Here is a 15,596-nt window from a genome sequence, read left to right on the forward strand (position 1 = left end):
CTTAAAATCTCATTAGAAACCGTTTTAGACCATTTTGAGCAATTTGATAAAACTTTTCACACAAAAACATCAAAGAGCACAAAATAGCTTAATATCGTATTTAAAAACGTTTTAGACCATTTTGAGCATTTCGACAAAAATATTTCACAAAAAACATCAAAGTGCTTAGAATAGCTTCAAATCGCATTTGGAGACGTTTTAGACCATTTTGTGATTTTCGAAAAAACTTGGTTACACAAAAACATCAAAGTGCTTAAAATCTCATTATAAACCGTTTTAGACCATTTTGAGCAATTCGATAAAACTTTTCACACAAAAACATCAAAGAGCACAAAATAGCTTAATATCGTATTTAAAAACGTTTTATACCATTTTGAGCATTTCGACATAAATTTTTCACACAAAACATCAAAGTGTGCAGAATAGCTTCAAATCGCATTTGGAGACGTTTTAGACCATTTTGTGATTTTCGAAAAAACTTGTTAACATAAAAACACCAAAGTGCTAAGAATAGTTTCAAATCGCATTTGGAGACATTTTAGACCATTTTGTTATTTTCGAAAAAACCTGTTAACATAAAAACAACAAAGTGCTAAGAATAGCTTCAAATCGCATTTGGAGACATTTTAGACCATTTTGTTATTTTCGAAAAAACTTGTTAACATAAAAACACCAAAGTGCTTAGAATAGCTTCAAATCGCATTTGGAGACGTTTTAGACCATTTTGTGATTTTCGAAAAAACTTGGTTACAGAAAAACATCAAAGTGCTTAAAATCTAATTAGAAACCGTTTTAGACCATTTTGAGCAATTCGATAAAACTTTTTACACAAAAACATCAAAGAGCACAAAATAGCTTAATATCGTATTTAAAAACGTTTTAGACCATTTTGTGATTTTCGAAAAAAATTGTTAACATAAAAACACCAAAGTGCTTAGAATAGCTTCAAATCGCATTTGGAGACGTTTTAGACCATTTTGTGATTTTCGAAAAAACTTGGTTACACAAAAACATCAAAGTGCTTACAATCTCATTATAAACCGTTTTAGACCATTTTGAACAATTCGATAAAACTTTTCACACAAAAACATCAAAGAGCACAAAATAGCTTAATATCGTATTTAAAAACGTTTTAGACCATTTTGAGCATTTCGACAAAAATTTTTCACACAAAACATCAAAGTGTGCAGAATAGCTTCAAATCGCATTTGGAGACGTTTTAGACCATTTTGTGATTTTCGAAAAAACTTGTTAACATAAAAACACCAAAGTGCTAAGAATAGCTTCAAATCGCATTTTGAGACATTTTAGACCATTTTGTTTTTTTCGAAAAAACTTGTTAACATAAAAACACCAAAGTGCTTAGAATAGCTTCAAATCGCATTTGGAGACGTTTTAGACCATTTTGTGATTTTCGAAAAAACTTGGTTACAGAAAAACATCAAAGTGCTTAAAATCTCATTATAAACCGTTTTAGTCCATTTTGAGCAATTCGATAAAACTTTTCACACAAAAACATCAAAGAGCACAAAATAGCTTAATATCGTATTTAAAAACGTTTTAGACCATTTTGAGCATTTCGACAAAAATTGTTCACACAAAACATCAAAGTGTGCAGAATAGTTTCAAATCGTATTTGGAGACGTTTTAGACCATTTTGTGATTTTCGAAAAAACTTGTTAACATAAAAACACCAAAGTGCTAAGAATAGCTTCAAATCGCATTTTGAGACATTTTAGACCATTTTGTTTTTTTCGAAAAAACTTGTTAACATAAAAACACCAAAGTGCTTAGAATAGCTTCAAATCGCATTTGGAGACGTTTTAGACCATTTTGTGATTTTCGAACAAACTTGGTTACAGAAAAACATCAAAGTGCTTAAAATCTCATTAGAAACCGTTTTAGACCATTTTGAGCAATTTGATAAAACTTTTCACACAAAAACATCAAAGAGCACAAAATAGCTTAATATCGTATTTAAAAACGTTTTAGACCATTTTGAGCATTTCGACAAAAATATTTCACAAAAAACATCAAAGTGCTTAGAATAGCTTCAAATCGCATTTGGAGACGTTTTAGACCATTTTGTGATTTTCGAAAAAACTTGGTTACACAAAAACATCAAAGTGCTTAAAATCTCATTATAAACCGTTTTAGACCATTTTGAGCAATTCGATAAAACTTTTCACACAAAAACATCAAAGAGCACAAAATAGCTTAATATCGTATTTAAAAACGTTTTATACCATTTTGAGCATTTCGACATAAATTTTTCACACAAAACATCAAAGTGTGCAGAATAGCTTCAAATCGCATTTGGAGACGTTTTAGACCATTTTGTGATTTTCGAAAAAACTTGTTAACATAAAAACACCAAAGTGCTAAGAATAGTTTCAAATCGCATTTGGAGACATTTTAGACCATTTTGTTATTTTCGAAAAATCTTGTTAACATAAAAACACCAAAGTGCTTAGAATAGCTTCAAATCGCATTTGGAGACGTTTTAGACCATTTTGTGATTTTCGAAAAAACTTGGTTACAGAAAAACATCAAAGTGCTTAAAATATAATTAGAAACCGTTTTAGACCATTTTGAGCAATTCGATAAAACTTTTTACACAAAAACATCAAAGAGCACAAAATAGCTTAATATCGTATTTAAAAACGTTTTAGACCATTTTGTGATTTTCGAAAAAACTTGTTAACATAAAAACACCAAAGTGCTTAGAATAGCTTTAAATCGCATTTGGAGACGTTTTAGACCATTTTGTGATTTTCGAAAAAACTTGGTTACACAAAAACATCAAAGTGCTTAAAATCTCATTATAAACCGTTTTAGACCATTTTGAGCAATTCGATAAAACTTTTCACACAAAAACATCAAAGAGCACAAAATAGCTTAATATCGTATTTAAAAACGTTTTAGACCATTTTGTGATTTTCGAAAGAACTTGTTAACATAAAAACACCAAAGTGCTTAGAATAGCTTCAAATCGCATTTGGAGACGTTTTAGACCATTTTGTGATTTTCGAAAAAACTTGGTTACACAAAAACATTAAAGTGCTTAAAATCTCATTATAAACCGTTTTAGACCATTTTGAACAATTCGATAAAACTTTTCACACAAAAACATCAAAGAGCACAAAATAGCTTAATATCGTATTTAAAAACGTTTTAGACCATTTTGAGCATTTCGACAAACATTTTTCACACAAAACATCAAAGTGTGCAGAATAGCTTCAAATCGCATTTGGAGACGTTTTAGACCATTTTGTGATTTTCGAAAAAACTTGTTAACATAAAAACACCAAAGTGCTAAGAATAGCTTCAAATCGCATTTTGAGACATTTTAGACCATTTTGTTTTTTTCGAAAAAACTTGTTAACATAAAAACACCAAAGTGCTTAGAATAGCTTCAAATCGCATTTGGAGACGTTTTAGACCATTTTGTGATTTTCGAAAAAACTTGGTTACAGAAAAACATCAAAGTGCTTAAAATCTCATTAGAAACCGTTTTAGACCATTTTGAGCAATTCGATAAAACTTTTCACACAAAAACATCAAAGAGCACAAAATAGCTTAATATCGTATTTAAAAACGTTTTAGACCATTTTGAGCATTTCGACAAAAATTATTCCCACAAAACATCAAAGTGTGCAGAATAGCTTCAAATCGCATTTGGAGACGTTTTAGACCATTTTGTGATTTTCGAAAAAACTTGTTAACATAAAAACACCAAAGTGCTTAGAATAGCTTCAAATCGCATTTGGAGACGTTTTAGACCATTTTGTGATTTTCGAAAAAACTTGGTTACAGAAAAACATCAAAGTGCTTAAAATCTCATTAGAAACCGTTTTAGACCATTTTGAGCAATTCGATAAAACTTTTCACACAAAAACATCAAAGAGCACAAAATAGCTTAATATCGTATTTAAAAACGTTTTAGACCATTTTGAGCATTTCGACAAAAAATTTTCACACAAAACATCAAAGTGTGCAGAATAGCTTCAAATCGCATTTGGAGACGTTTTAGACCATTTTGTGATTTTCGAAAAAACTTGGTTACAGAAAAACATCAAAGTGCTTAGAATAGCTTCAAATCGCATTTGTGCTTAAAATCTCATTAGAAACCGTTTTAGACCATTTTGAGCAATTCGATAAAACTTTTCACACAAAAACATCAAAGAGCCCAAAATAGCTTAATATCGTATTTAAAAACGTTTTAGACCATTTTGAGCATTTCGACACAAAATTTTCACAAAAAACATCAAAGTGTACAGAATAGCTTCAAATCGCATTTGGAGACGTCTTAGACCATTTTGTGATTTTCGAAAAAACTTGTTAACATAAAAACACCAAAGTGCTTAGAATAGCTTCAAATCGCATTTGGAGACGTTTTAAACCATTTTGTGATTTTCGAAAAAACTTGGTTACACAAAAACATCAAATTGCTTAAAATCTCATTATAAACCGTTTTAGACCATTTTGAGCAAATCGATAAAACTTTTCACATAAAATCATCAAAGAGCACAAAATAGCTTAATATCGTATTTAAAAACGTTTTAGACCATTTTGAGCATTTTGACAAAAAATTTTCACACAAAACATCAAAGAGCACAAAATAGCTTAATATCGTATTTAAAAACGTTTTAGACCATTTTGAGCATTTCGACAAAAATTTTTCACAAAAAACATCGAAGTGTACAGAATAGCTTCAAATCGCATTTGGAGACGTTTTAGACCATTTTGTGATTTTCGAAAAAAATTGTTAACATAAAAACACCAAAGTGCTAAGAATAGCTTCAAATCGCATTTGGAGACATTTTAGACCATTTTGTTATTTTCGAAAAAACATGTTAACATAAAAACACCAAAGTGCTTAGAATAGCTTCAAATCGCATTTGGAGACGTTTTAGACCATTTTGTGATTTTCGAAAAAACTTGGTTACAGAAAAACTTCAAAGTGCTTAAAATCTCATTAGAAACCGTTTTAGACCATTTTGAGCAATTCGATAAAACTTTTCACACAAAAACATCAAAGAGCACAAAATAGCTTAATATCGTATTTAAAAACGTTTTAGACCATTTTGTGATTTTCGAAAAAACTTGTTAACATAAAAACACCAAAGTGCTTAGAATAGCTTCAAATCGCATTTGGAGACGTTTTAGACCATTTTGTGATTTTCGAAAAAACTTGGTTACACAAAAACATCAAAGTGCTTAAAATCTCATTAGAAACCGTTTTAGACCATTTTGAGCAATTCGATAAAACTTTTCACACAAAAACATCAAAGAGCACAAAATAGCTTAATATCGTATTTAAAAACGTTTTAGACCATTTTGTGATTTTCGAAAAAACTTGTTAACATAAAAACACCAAAGTGCTTAGAATAGCTTCAAATCGCATTTGGAGACGTTTTAGACCATTTTGTGATTTTCGAAAAAACTTGGTTACACAAAAACATCAAAGTGCTTAAAATCTCATTATAAACCGTTTTAGACTATTTTGAGCAATTCGATAAAACTTTTCACACAAAAACATCAAAGAGCACAAAATAGCTTAATATCGTATTTAAAAAAGTTTTAGACCATTATATGATTTTCGAAAGAACTTGTTAACATAAAAACACCAAAGTGCTTAGAATAGCTTCAAATCGCATTTGGAGACGTTTTAGACCATTTTGTGATTTTCGAAAAAAATTGGTTACACAAAAACATCAAAGTGCTTAAAATCTCATTATAAACCGTTTTAGACCATTTTGAACAATTCGATAAAACTTTTCACACAAAAACATCAAAGAGCACAAAATAGCTTAATATCGTATTTAAAAATGTTTTAGACCATTTTGAGCATTTCGACAAAAATTTATCACACAAAACATCAAAGTGTGCAGAATAGCTTCAAATCGCATTTGGAGACGTTTTAGACCATTTTGTGATTTTCGAAAAAACTTGTTAACATAAAAACACCAAAGTGCTAAGAATAGCTTCAAATCGCATTTTGAGACATTTTAGACCACATCAAAGTGCTTAAAATCTCATTATAAACCGTTTTAGACCATTTTGAGCAATTCGAAAAAACTTTTCACACAAAAACATCAAAGAGCACAAAATAGCTTAATATCGTATTTAAAAACGTTTTAGACCATTTTGAGCATTTCGACAAAAATTTTTCACACAAAACATCAAAGTGTGCAGAATAGCTTCAAATCGCATTTGGAGACGTTTTAGACCATTTTGTGATTTTCGAAAAAACTTGGTTACAGAAAAACACCAAAGTGCTTAAAATCTCATTAGAAACCGTTTTAGACCATTTTGAGCAATTCGATAAAACTTTTCACACAAAAACATGAAAGAGCACAAAATAGCTTAATATCGTATTTAAAAACGTTTTAGACCATTTTGTGATTTTCGAAAAAACTTGCTAACATAAAAACACCAAAGTGCTTAGAATAGCTTCAAATCGCATTTGGAGACGTTTTAGACCATTTTGTGATTTTCGAAAAAACTTGGTTACACAAAAACATAAAAGTGCTTAAAATCTCATTATAAACCGTTTTAGACCATTTTGAGCAATTCGATAAAACTTTTCACACAAAAACATCAAAGAGCACAAAATAGCTTAATATCGTATTTAAAAACGTTTTAGACCATTTTGAGCATTTCGACAAAAATATTTCACAAAAAACATCAAAGTGCTTAGAATAGCTTCAAATCGCATTTGGAGACATTTTAGACCATTTTGTGATTTTCGAAAAAAACTTGTTAACATAAAAACACCAAAGTGCTAAGAATAGCTTCAAATCGCATTTGGAGACATTTTAGACCATTTTGTTATTTTCGAAAAAACTTGTTAACATAAAAACACCAAAGTGCTTAGAATAGCTTCAAATCGCATTTGGAGACGTTTTAGACCATTTTGTGATTTTCGAAAAAACTTGGTTACAGAAAAACATCAAAGTGCTTAAAATCTAATTTGAAACCGTTTTAGACCATTTTGAGCAATTCGATAAAACTTTTTACACAAAAACATCAAAGAGCACAAAAAATCTTAATATCGTATTTAAAAACGTTTTAGACCATTTTGTGATTTTCGAAAAAACTTGTTAACATAAAAACACCAAAGTGCTTAGAATAGCTTCAAATCGCATTTGGAGACGTTTTAGACCATTTTGTGATTTTCGAAAAAACTTGGTTACACAAAAACATCAAAGGCTGGTATTCATGAAAGGGGACTATCTTTAGTCCTGGACTATCCTTAGTCCTGGACTATCTAGTCCAGGACTAAGGATAATCCTGGACTATCCTTGATATCATATTCATGAAACCTGGACTAACTAGTCCTGGATTAAGCCATGGAAAATTACAGCAGCTAGGTGGTCCATGATGTTTCCTTCTAAACTTGTTCTAAACACGCTAGCATTGCATTCGCGTACTACGCGTCCAGGGTATAATTTACCCTGCACAAGTTCAACTAGAGGTCAGATTATAGGTTCTGCACACACAGTACGTGTACACATGTGACAGATGCCTGATAAATAAATAGTAACATAAAACAACCAATTTTGCCATTAAACCAGAAGCATAAATGAAATTATTGGAAAACAAAGTAAGTCTTGAATATTTCAAGAAGACTCTTGTGTAATTTTATTTGAATTTCATGTAAAGAAATTGAATTTTAAGGCGAACTTCAGGCCTAGCATATGATATGCCTAGCTAGCTATAGCCTAGTAGTATAGGCCTAGCCTATTCCTACCCACTATTCTACCTATAGTCCTAGGCCTACACTAATTTCACTAAAAATATGGCCTATTACCTAGGCCTAGGCTAGTTCCAGTAGTAACTACTGTCTACTCTTTTCTTTAGATCTAGACTAGCCTAGGCCCTAGCTAACTACTACTAGCTAGGCCTATATTATATATAGGAGGATTATAGGCAGACTCCTTCTACTACTACTAGGCCTAGTAGTAGTACTACTAATTTTGTCCTTTTTTATATTTTGTTTAAAAAAATGGATGCATCATTTGTTATTAATTGATCTGTTACAGTTCAGTAGTAGGTTGATTCATAATAATAATAATATGATGATTAAATTTAAAAAAACTAGGCCTAACCTAGCTAGCTGCAACCTTGTCCATCTAGTTCCTACTACGTAACTAGAGTAGAGCAATAGCCTGCCTTCTACTAGCTACTGACCAGGGTAGTCTCTCCTGGTAGTAGGCATAACAATAACATATGCATTATTTAATTGAAGATCTGTGTTTCTAAGATTTACAATGAGATATCACATTTAAATAGTGCACTACCTTATATATAATTATTTCAAATGTTTTATTTATTTTTGTTAAATGGTGAACCTAAACAGCATACAGTATGCATGATGACCATAATTCAAGGGGCCCTCATATAAATTACATAAAACAAACAAATAAATATAGCAAAGCAAACAAAAAACAGAGAAATAAGAAAAACATGTTCAAAAGAAATATTGATTATAAAAGGTAATTTCACTGGAAAATATAAAAAAAACAATAATACAGTAATTATTAATTTCCAATATTTATTGTAAATTACCTTTTTTTTATCTACACAGATTTTCAAGTCAGCAAGGCATCAACATTGTTTAAAGACTGATTAAATTAAATACTGTTATTAGGACTATACTACTATTTTCATTGTTGGAGCTGTGATTGCAAAATTATCAGAGTATAAACTGCAGAATTGAGAATTGGACATAAATAATTCAAGACATGATGACCATCTTTAAGTAACAAAACTATTTATTTTGATGACAATTGTATATAATATATATTTCAGTCAGGAATTATTTATCTAAATAAAAGTTGGACAGAATACTGTGATCTGAACATGAATGTACTACAGTAATATGGTATTTGAATTTATTTATTTACTGTTTTTGAATAAAACAATAGAGTAATTTAAAAAGTTTCATATGTGGTTTTTATATGGATTTTCTTATTTTCATTTATTACTACACAAGTACAACTTGCTAAAACGTATACAATTGTTTTGATAGTCCTGTTTCTCTCTGCATGATTATTGCGCTCCATCCAGGTTTGTTAGCAATTGTATCTAAAAAAAAATTAAATTTAAATAATGTTAAATTACATCCAAACAGCTTTACAACTGAAAGACAGTACAGATAATAGCGGTAGACGATAGACAATCTCTAGCCCTGGCCAACAATAGACTGTAGGCTTACAAGCCTAGATAATTTGTCACAATACTCCACTTCATTTTTGTTTTCAATAATACCTCTTTAACTTGTACTCGAATAATTATGATGAAAATATCCAGAAAATTAAGCCTTCCCCCTATATAACTATACAGTGGGTGGATCCAGGATTGTTTAATTCAATCCCCCACCCATCTTGTGTAGTTTGCAGGATGCAATTTTTTTAGACAATTTATTAATACATTTTAAATATTTGTCTTTATCTTATTACCTTACTTGACCAACAGCATCATTCCATGTAGCCTAACTAGGACGGCAGTGGAGGAGGCATATAATATTGACCAGATATATGTGTTCAGCAGTCTAAACCAATAGAAAAATAAATGAAATTAAACTATATTATCTAAAAAAATATTGAAACTATTACTAGCCTAGGCCTATTTACATTTTTTATGCCAAATTAAAATTAATTCAACAGGTTGTATATAAATTGTTTTATTTTTATCTTATTAATACCTTACCTGACCAACAGCAGCATTCCATGTAACTAGGACGGTAGTGGAGGCATATAATATTCACCAAACATTTGTTCAGCTGTCTAAACCAGTACTAATAGAAAAATAAATAAATGATATTAAAATATACAGATTACAGTATCTAATATTTACTACTAACTATTAGCCTAGGCCTATTGCATTTATTATGCCAAATTAAAATTACAGGACGTCCTATGTAAATTGATCCAATATTTTGAAAATACCTAACACTGCATTCCAGTCTAGGCCTAGACAAGGCATACTAAGTAATACTAGGTATGCCTACAATCGTCAATAGGCTATAGACTACTGTTTACTGACTACCTGATGTAGGGCCTTGCAATGCCCATCGACTTAGCCAATGGCAGAGTCTAGAGAGGCCTAGTTAATTAGTAGTAGGCCTAGGCTACTAGGTACTAGCTAGCTAGGCTTACTAAATACTAGTAGACTGCGGCCTAGCTAGCTAGCTAGGCTATATCCATCTATCATCATTTAAAAAAAAAATTATAATAATGTAAAATATATTACAAATTAAGATATATAAAGTGATTTACATCTTTAAAATAAGTTAAATGTGCGCTTAATGAAGAACAAATCATGTTAACACTAGCAGTATAGGGTGGTTGCTAGGCAATATCGCCCTAGGCAAGCGCTGTCAGAATTGAAACTGTGGGCCTAGCTTTTGGGCCTAGATTAAACACACTAAATTAACTTACTAAATATAATTTTTTTACTTTCTAAAGTACTTTATTATATTAAATATACGTTATATTTACTAATTTGATACAAATAAAAATGATTAATAATATTTTGTTTCTTAAATATGGTTTTAAAGTTGTCACACTTGTAACCTACCTTACCTCAGGCCGCCATTTTTTTCGAGCTATTCTTGAGATAGTCCAGGACTAACTTTCTTAAACCTATCCCTTGGGTGGACTATCTTTTGCCGGTTTTAGTCCAGGTTTAGTCCAGGTTTAGTCCAGGACTAAAGATAGTCCCCTTTCATGAATACCATTTCAAAATAGTCCAGGACTAAATCCAGAGATAGTCCAGGACTAAAGTTAGTCCCCTTTCATGAATACCAGCCAAAGTGCTTAAAATCTCATAAACCGTTTTAGACCATTTTGAGCAATTCGATAAAACTTTTCACACAAAAACATCAAAGAGCACAAAATAGCTTAATATCGTATTTAAAAACGTTTTAGACCATTTTGAGCATTTCGACAAAAATTTTTCACACAAAACATCAAAGTGTGCAGAATAGCTTCAAATCGCATTTGGAGACGTTTTAGACCATTTTGTGATTTTCGAAAAAACTTGGTTACAGAAAAACACCAAAGTGCTTAAAATCTCATTAGAAACCGTTTTAGACCATTTTGAGCAATTCGATAAAACTTTTCACACAAAAACATCAAAGAGCACAAAATAGCTTAATATCGTATTTAAAAACGTTTTAGACCATTTTGTGATTTTCGAAAAAACTTGTTAACATAAAAACACCAAAGTGCTTAGAATAGCTTCAAATCGCATTTGGAGACGTTTTAGACCATTTTGTGATTTTCGAACAAACTTGGTTACAGAAAAACATCAAAGTGCTTAAAATCTCATTAGAAACCGTTTTAGACCATTTTGAGCAATTCGATAAAACTTTTCACACAAAAACATCAAAGAGCACAAAATAGCTTAATATCGTATTTAAAAACGTTTTAGACCATTTTGTGATTTTCGAAAGAACTTGTTAACATAAAAACACCAAAGTGCTTAGAATAGCTTCAAATCGCATTTGGAGACGTTTTAGACCATTTTGTGATTTTCGAAAAAACTTGGTTACACAAAAACATCAAAGTGCTTAAAATCTCATTATAAACCGTTTTAGACCATTTTGAACAATTCGATAAAACTTTTCACACAAAAACATCAAAGAGCACAAAATAGCTTAATATCGTATTTAAAAACGTTTTAGACCATTTTGAGCATTTCGACAAAAATTTTTCACACAAAACATCAAAGTGTGCAGAATAGCTTCAAATCGCATTTGGAGACGTTTTAGACCATTTTGTGATTTTCGAAAAAACTTGTTAACATAAAAACATCAGAGTGTACAGAATAGCTTCAAATCGCATTTGGAGACGTTTTAGACCATTTTGTGATTTTCGAAAAAACTTGTTAACATAAAAACACCAAAGTGCTTAGAATAGCTTCAAATCGCATTTGGAGACGTTTTAGACCATTTTGTGATTTTCGAAAAAAACTTGGTTACAGAAAAACATCAAAGTGCTTAAAATCTAATTAGAAACCGTTTTAGACCATTTTGAGCAATTCGATAAAACTTTTTACACAAAAACATCAAAGAGCACAAAATAGCTTAATATCGTATTTAAAAACGTTTTAGACCATTTTGTGATTTTCGAAAAAACTTGTTAACATAAAAACACCAAAGTGCTTAGAATAGCTTCAAATCGCATTTGGAGACGTTTTAGACCATTTTGTGATTTTCGAAAAAACTTGGTTACACAAAAACATCAAAGTGCTTAAAATCTCATTATAAACCGTTTTAGACCATTTTGAACAATTCGATAAAACTTTTCACACAAAACCATCAAAGAGCACAAAATAGCTTAATATCGTATTTAAAAACGTTTTAGACCATTTTGAGCATTTCGACAAAAATTTTTCACACAAAACATCAAAGTGTGCAGAATAGCTTCAAATCGCATTTGGAGACGTTTTAGACCATTTTGTGATTTTCGAAAAAACTTGTTAACATAAAAACACAAAAGTGCTAAGAATAGCTTCAAATCGCATTTTGAGACATTTTAGACCATTTTGTTTTTTTCGAAAAAACTTGTTAACATAAAAACACCAAAGTGCTTAGAATAGCTTCAAATCGCATTTGGAGGCGTTTTAGACCATTTTGTGATTTTCGAAAAAACTTGGTTACAGAAAAACATCAAAGTGCTTAAAATCTCATTAGAAACCGTTTTAGACCATTTTGAGCAATTCGATAAAACTTTTCACACAAAAACATCAAAGAGCACAAAATAGCTTAATATCGTATTTAAAAACGTTTTAGACCATTTTGAGCATTTCGACAAAAATTATTCCCACAAAACATCAAAGAGCACAAAATAGCTTAATATCGTATTTAAAAACGTTTTAGACCATTTTGAGCATTTCGACAAAAAATTTTCACACAAAACATCAAAGTGTGCAGAATAGCTTCAAATCGCATTTGGAGACGTTTTAGACCATTTTGTGATTTTCGAAAAAACTTGGTTACAGAAAAACATCAAAGTGCTTAAAATCTCATTAGAAACCGTTTTAGACCATTTTGAGCAATTCGATAAAACTTTTCACACAAAAACATCAAAGAGCACAAAATAGCTTAATATCGTATTTAAAAACGTTTTAGACCATTTTGAGCATTTCGACAAAAAATTTTCACACAAAACATCAAAGTGTGCAGAATAGCTTCAAATCGCATTTGGAGACGTTTTAGACCATTTTGTGATTTTCGAAAAAACTTGGTTACAGAAAAACATCAAAGTGCTTAAAATCTCATTAGAAACCGTTTTAGACCATTTTGAGCAATTCGATAAAACTTTTCACACAAAAACATCAAAGAGCACAAAATAGCTTAATATCGTATTTAAAAACGTTTTAGACCATTTTGAGCATTTCTACAAAACTTTTTCACAAAAAACATCAAAGTGTACAGAATAGCTTCAAATCGCATTTGGAGACGTTTTAGACCATTTTGTGATTTTCGAAAAAACTTGTTAACATAAAAACACCAAAGTGCTTAGAATAGCTTCAAATCGCATTTGGAGACGTTTTAGACCATTTTGTGATTTTCGAAAAAACTTGGTTACACAAAAACATCAAAGTGCTTAAAATCTCATTATAAACCGTTTTAGACCATTTTGAGCAATTCGATAAAACTTTTCACACAAAAACATCAAAGAGCACAAAATAGCTTAATATCGTATTTAAAAACGTTTTAGACCATTTTGAGCATTTCGACAAAAATATTTTCACAAAAAACATCAAAGTGTACAGAATAGCTTCAAATCGCATTTGGAGACGTTTTAGACCATTTTGTGATTTTCGAAAAAACTTGTTAACATAAAAACACCAAAGTGCTTAGAATAGCTTCAAATCGCATTTGGAGACGTTTTAGACCATTTTGTGATTTTCGAAAAAACTTGGTTACACAAAAACATCAAAGTGCTTAAAATCTCATTATAAACCGTTTTAGACCATTTTGAGCAATTCGATAAAACTTTTCACACAAAAACATCAAAGAGCACAAAATAGCTTAATATCGTATTTAAAAACGTTTTAGACCATTTTGAGCATTTCGACAAAAAATTTTCTTTCGAAAAAACATGTTAACATAAAAACACCAAAGTGCTTAGAATAGCTTCAAATCGCATTTGGAGACGTTTTAGACCATTTTGTGATTTTCGAAAAAACTTGGTTACAGAAAAACATCAAAGTACTTAAAATCTCATTAGAAACCGTTTTAGACCATTTTGAGCAATTCGATAAAACTTTTCACACAAAAACATCAAAGAGCACAAAATAGCTTAATATCGTATTTAAAAACGTTTTAGACCATTTTGAGCATTTCGACAAAAATTGATCACACAAAACATCAAAGTGTGCAGAATAGCTTCAAATCGCATTTGGAGACGTTTTAGACCATTTTGTGATTTTCGAAAAAACTTGTTAACATAAAAACACCAAAGTGCTAAGAATAGCTTCAAATCGCATTTTGAGACATTTTAGACCATTTTGTTTTTTTCGAAAAAACTTGTTCATTAGGCATTTCTCTCCCTTAGTAGAATCAGTCCATTTCACCCGGGTTTTTGAAAAAATCCGGGTAATAAATCTTGGTCTTTTTTAAACAATTTAGGAGTTCTGATTGTTTATCTTGACACACATGAGAGGCCAGCTGGAGTGTGACAGACACTTCACTACAGAAATTGTTGAAAACCATGTAGGAATTTTCATGAGCTGTCCAGGTGACCTTGTTGTAAATGACCTAATAGTACCCTTGGGTTGTATTTGATGGGCAGTTAATATAATCAAATTACAATTGTGTGTTTTAAAGGGCTGACACTCTTGACACGCCTGTGGACCATTTCTGCTAAGGGAGAGTTTTGCCTCATGTAACATAAAAACACCAAAGTGCTTAGAATAGCTTCAAATCGCATTTGGAGACGTTTTAGACCATTTTGTGATTTTCGAACAAACTTGGTTACAGAAAAACATCAAAGTGCTTAAAATCTCATTAGAAACCGTTTTAGACCATTTTGAGCAATTTGATAAAACTTTTCACACAAAAACATCAAAGAGCACAAAATAGCTTAATATCGTATTTAAAAACGTTTTAGACCATTTTGAGCATTTCGACAAAAATATTTCACAAAAAACATCAAAGTGCTTAGAATAGCTTCAAATCGCATTTGGAGACGTTTTAGACCATTTTGAGATTTTCGAAAAAACTTGGTTACACAAAAACATCAAAGTGCTTAAAATCTCATTATAAACCGTTTTAGACCATTTTGAGCAATTCGATAAAACTTTTCACACAAAAACATCAAAGAGCACAAAATAGCTTAATATCGTATTTAAAAACGTTTTATACCATTATGAGCATTTCGACATAAATTTTTCACACAAAACATCAAAGTGTGCAGAATAGCTTCAAATCGCATTTGGAGACGTTTTAGACCATTTTGTGATTTTCGAAAAAACTTGTTAACATAAAAACATCAGAGTGTACAGAATAGCTTCAAATCGCATTTGGAGACGTTTTAGACCATTTTGTGATTTTCGAAAAAACTTGTTAACATAAA

General features: G+C 30.7%; 1 long non-coding RNA gene across 2 annotated transcripts; it reads right to left on the minus strand.

The window, feature by feature from the left end:
* Positions 1–8,675: 8,675 nt before the first annotated feature.
* Positions 8,676–10,621, minus strand: LOC144854454 (uncharacterized). Of its 2 annotated transcripts, none has more exons than XR_013614608.1 (4): positions 10,593–10,610; positions 9,723–9,794; positions 9,468–9,559; positions 8,676–9,093 (listed from the first exon to the last, which is right to left on the minus strand). It is a non-coding gene; the product is annotated as an uncharacterized LOC144854454 (long non-coding RNA). The 2 variants fall into 2 exon arrangements; XR_013614607.1 differs by having other exon boundaries at positions 8,678–9,093; positions 10,588–10,621.
* Positions 10,622–15,596: the final 4,975 nt, after the last annotated feature.

Source organism: Antedon bifida, chromosome 10 (genome assembly GCF_963402885.1).
Source record: "Antedon bifida chromosome 10, ecAntBifi1.1, whole genome shotgun sequence".
Classification (NCBI taxonomy): Eukaryota; Metazoa; Echinodermata; class Crinoidea; order Comatulida; family Antedonidae; genus Antedon; species Antedon bifida.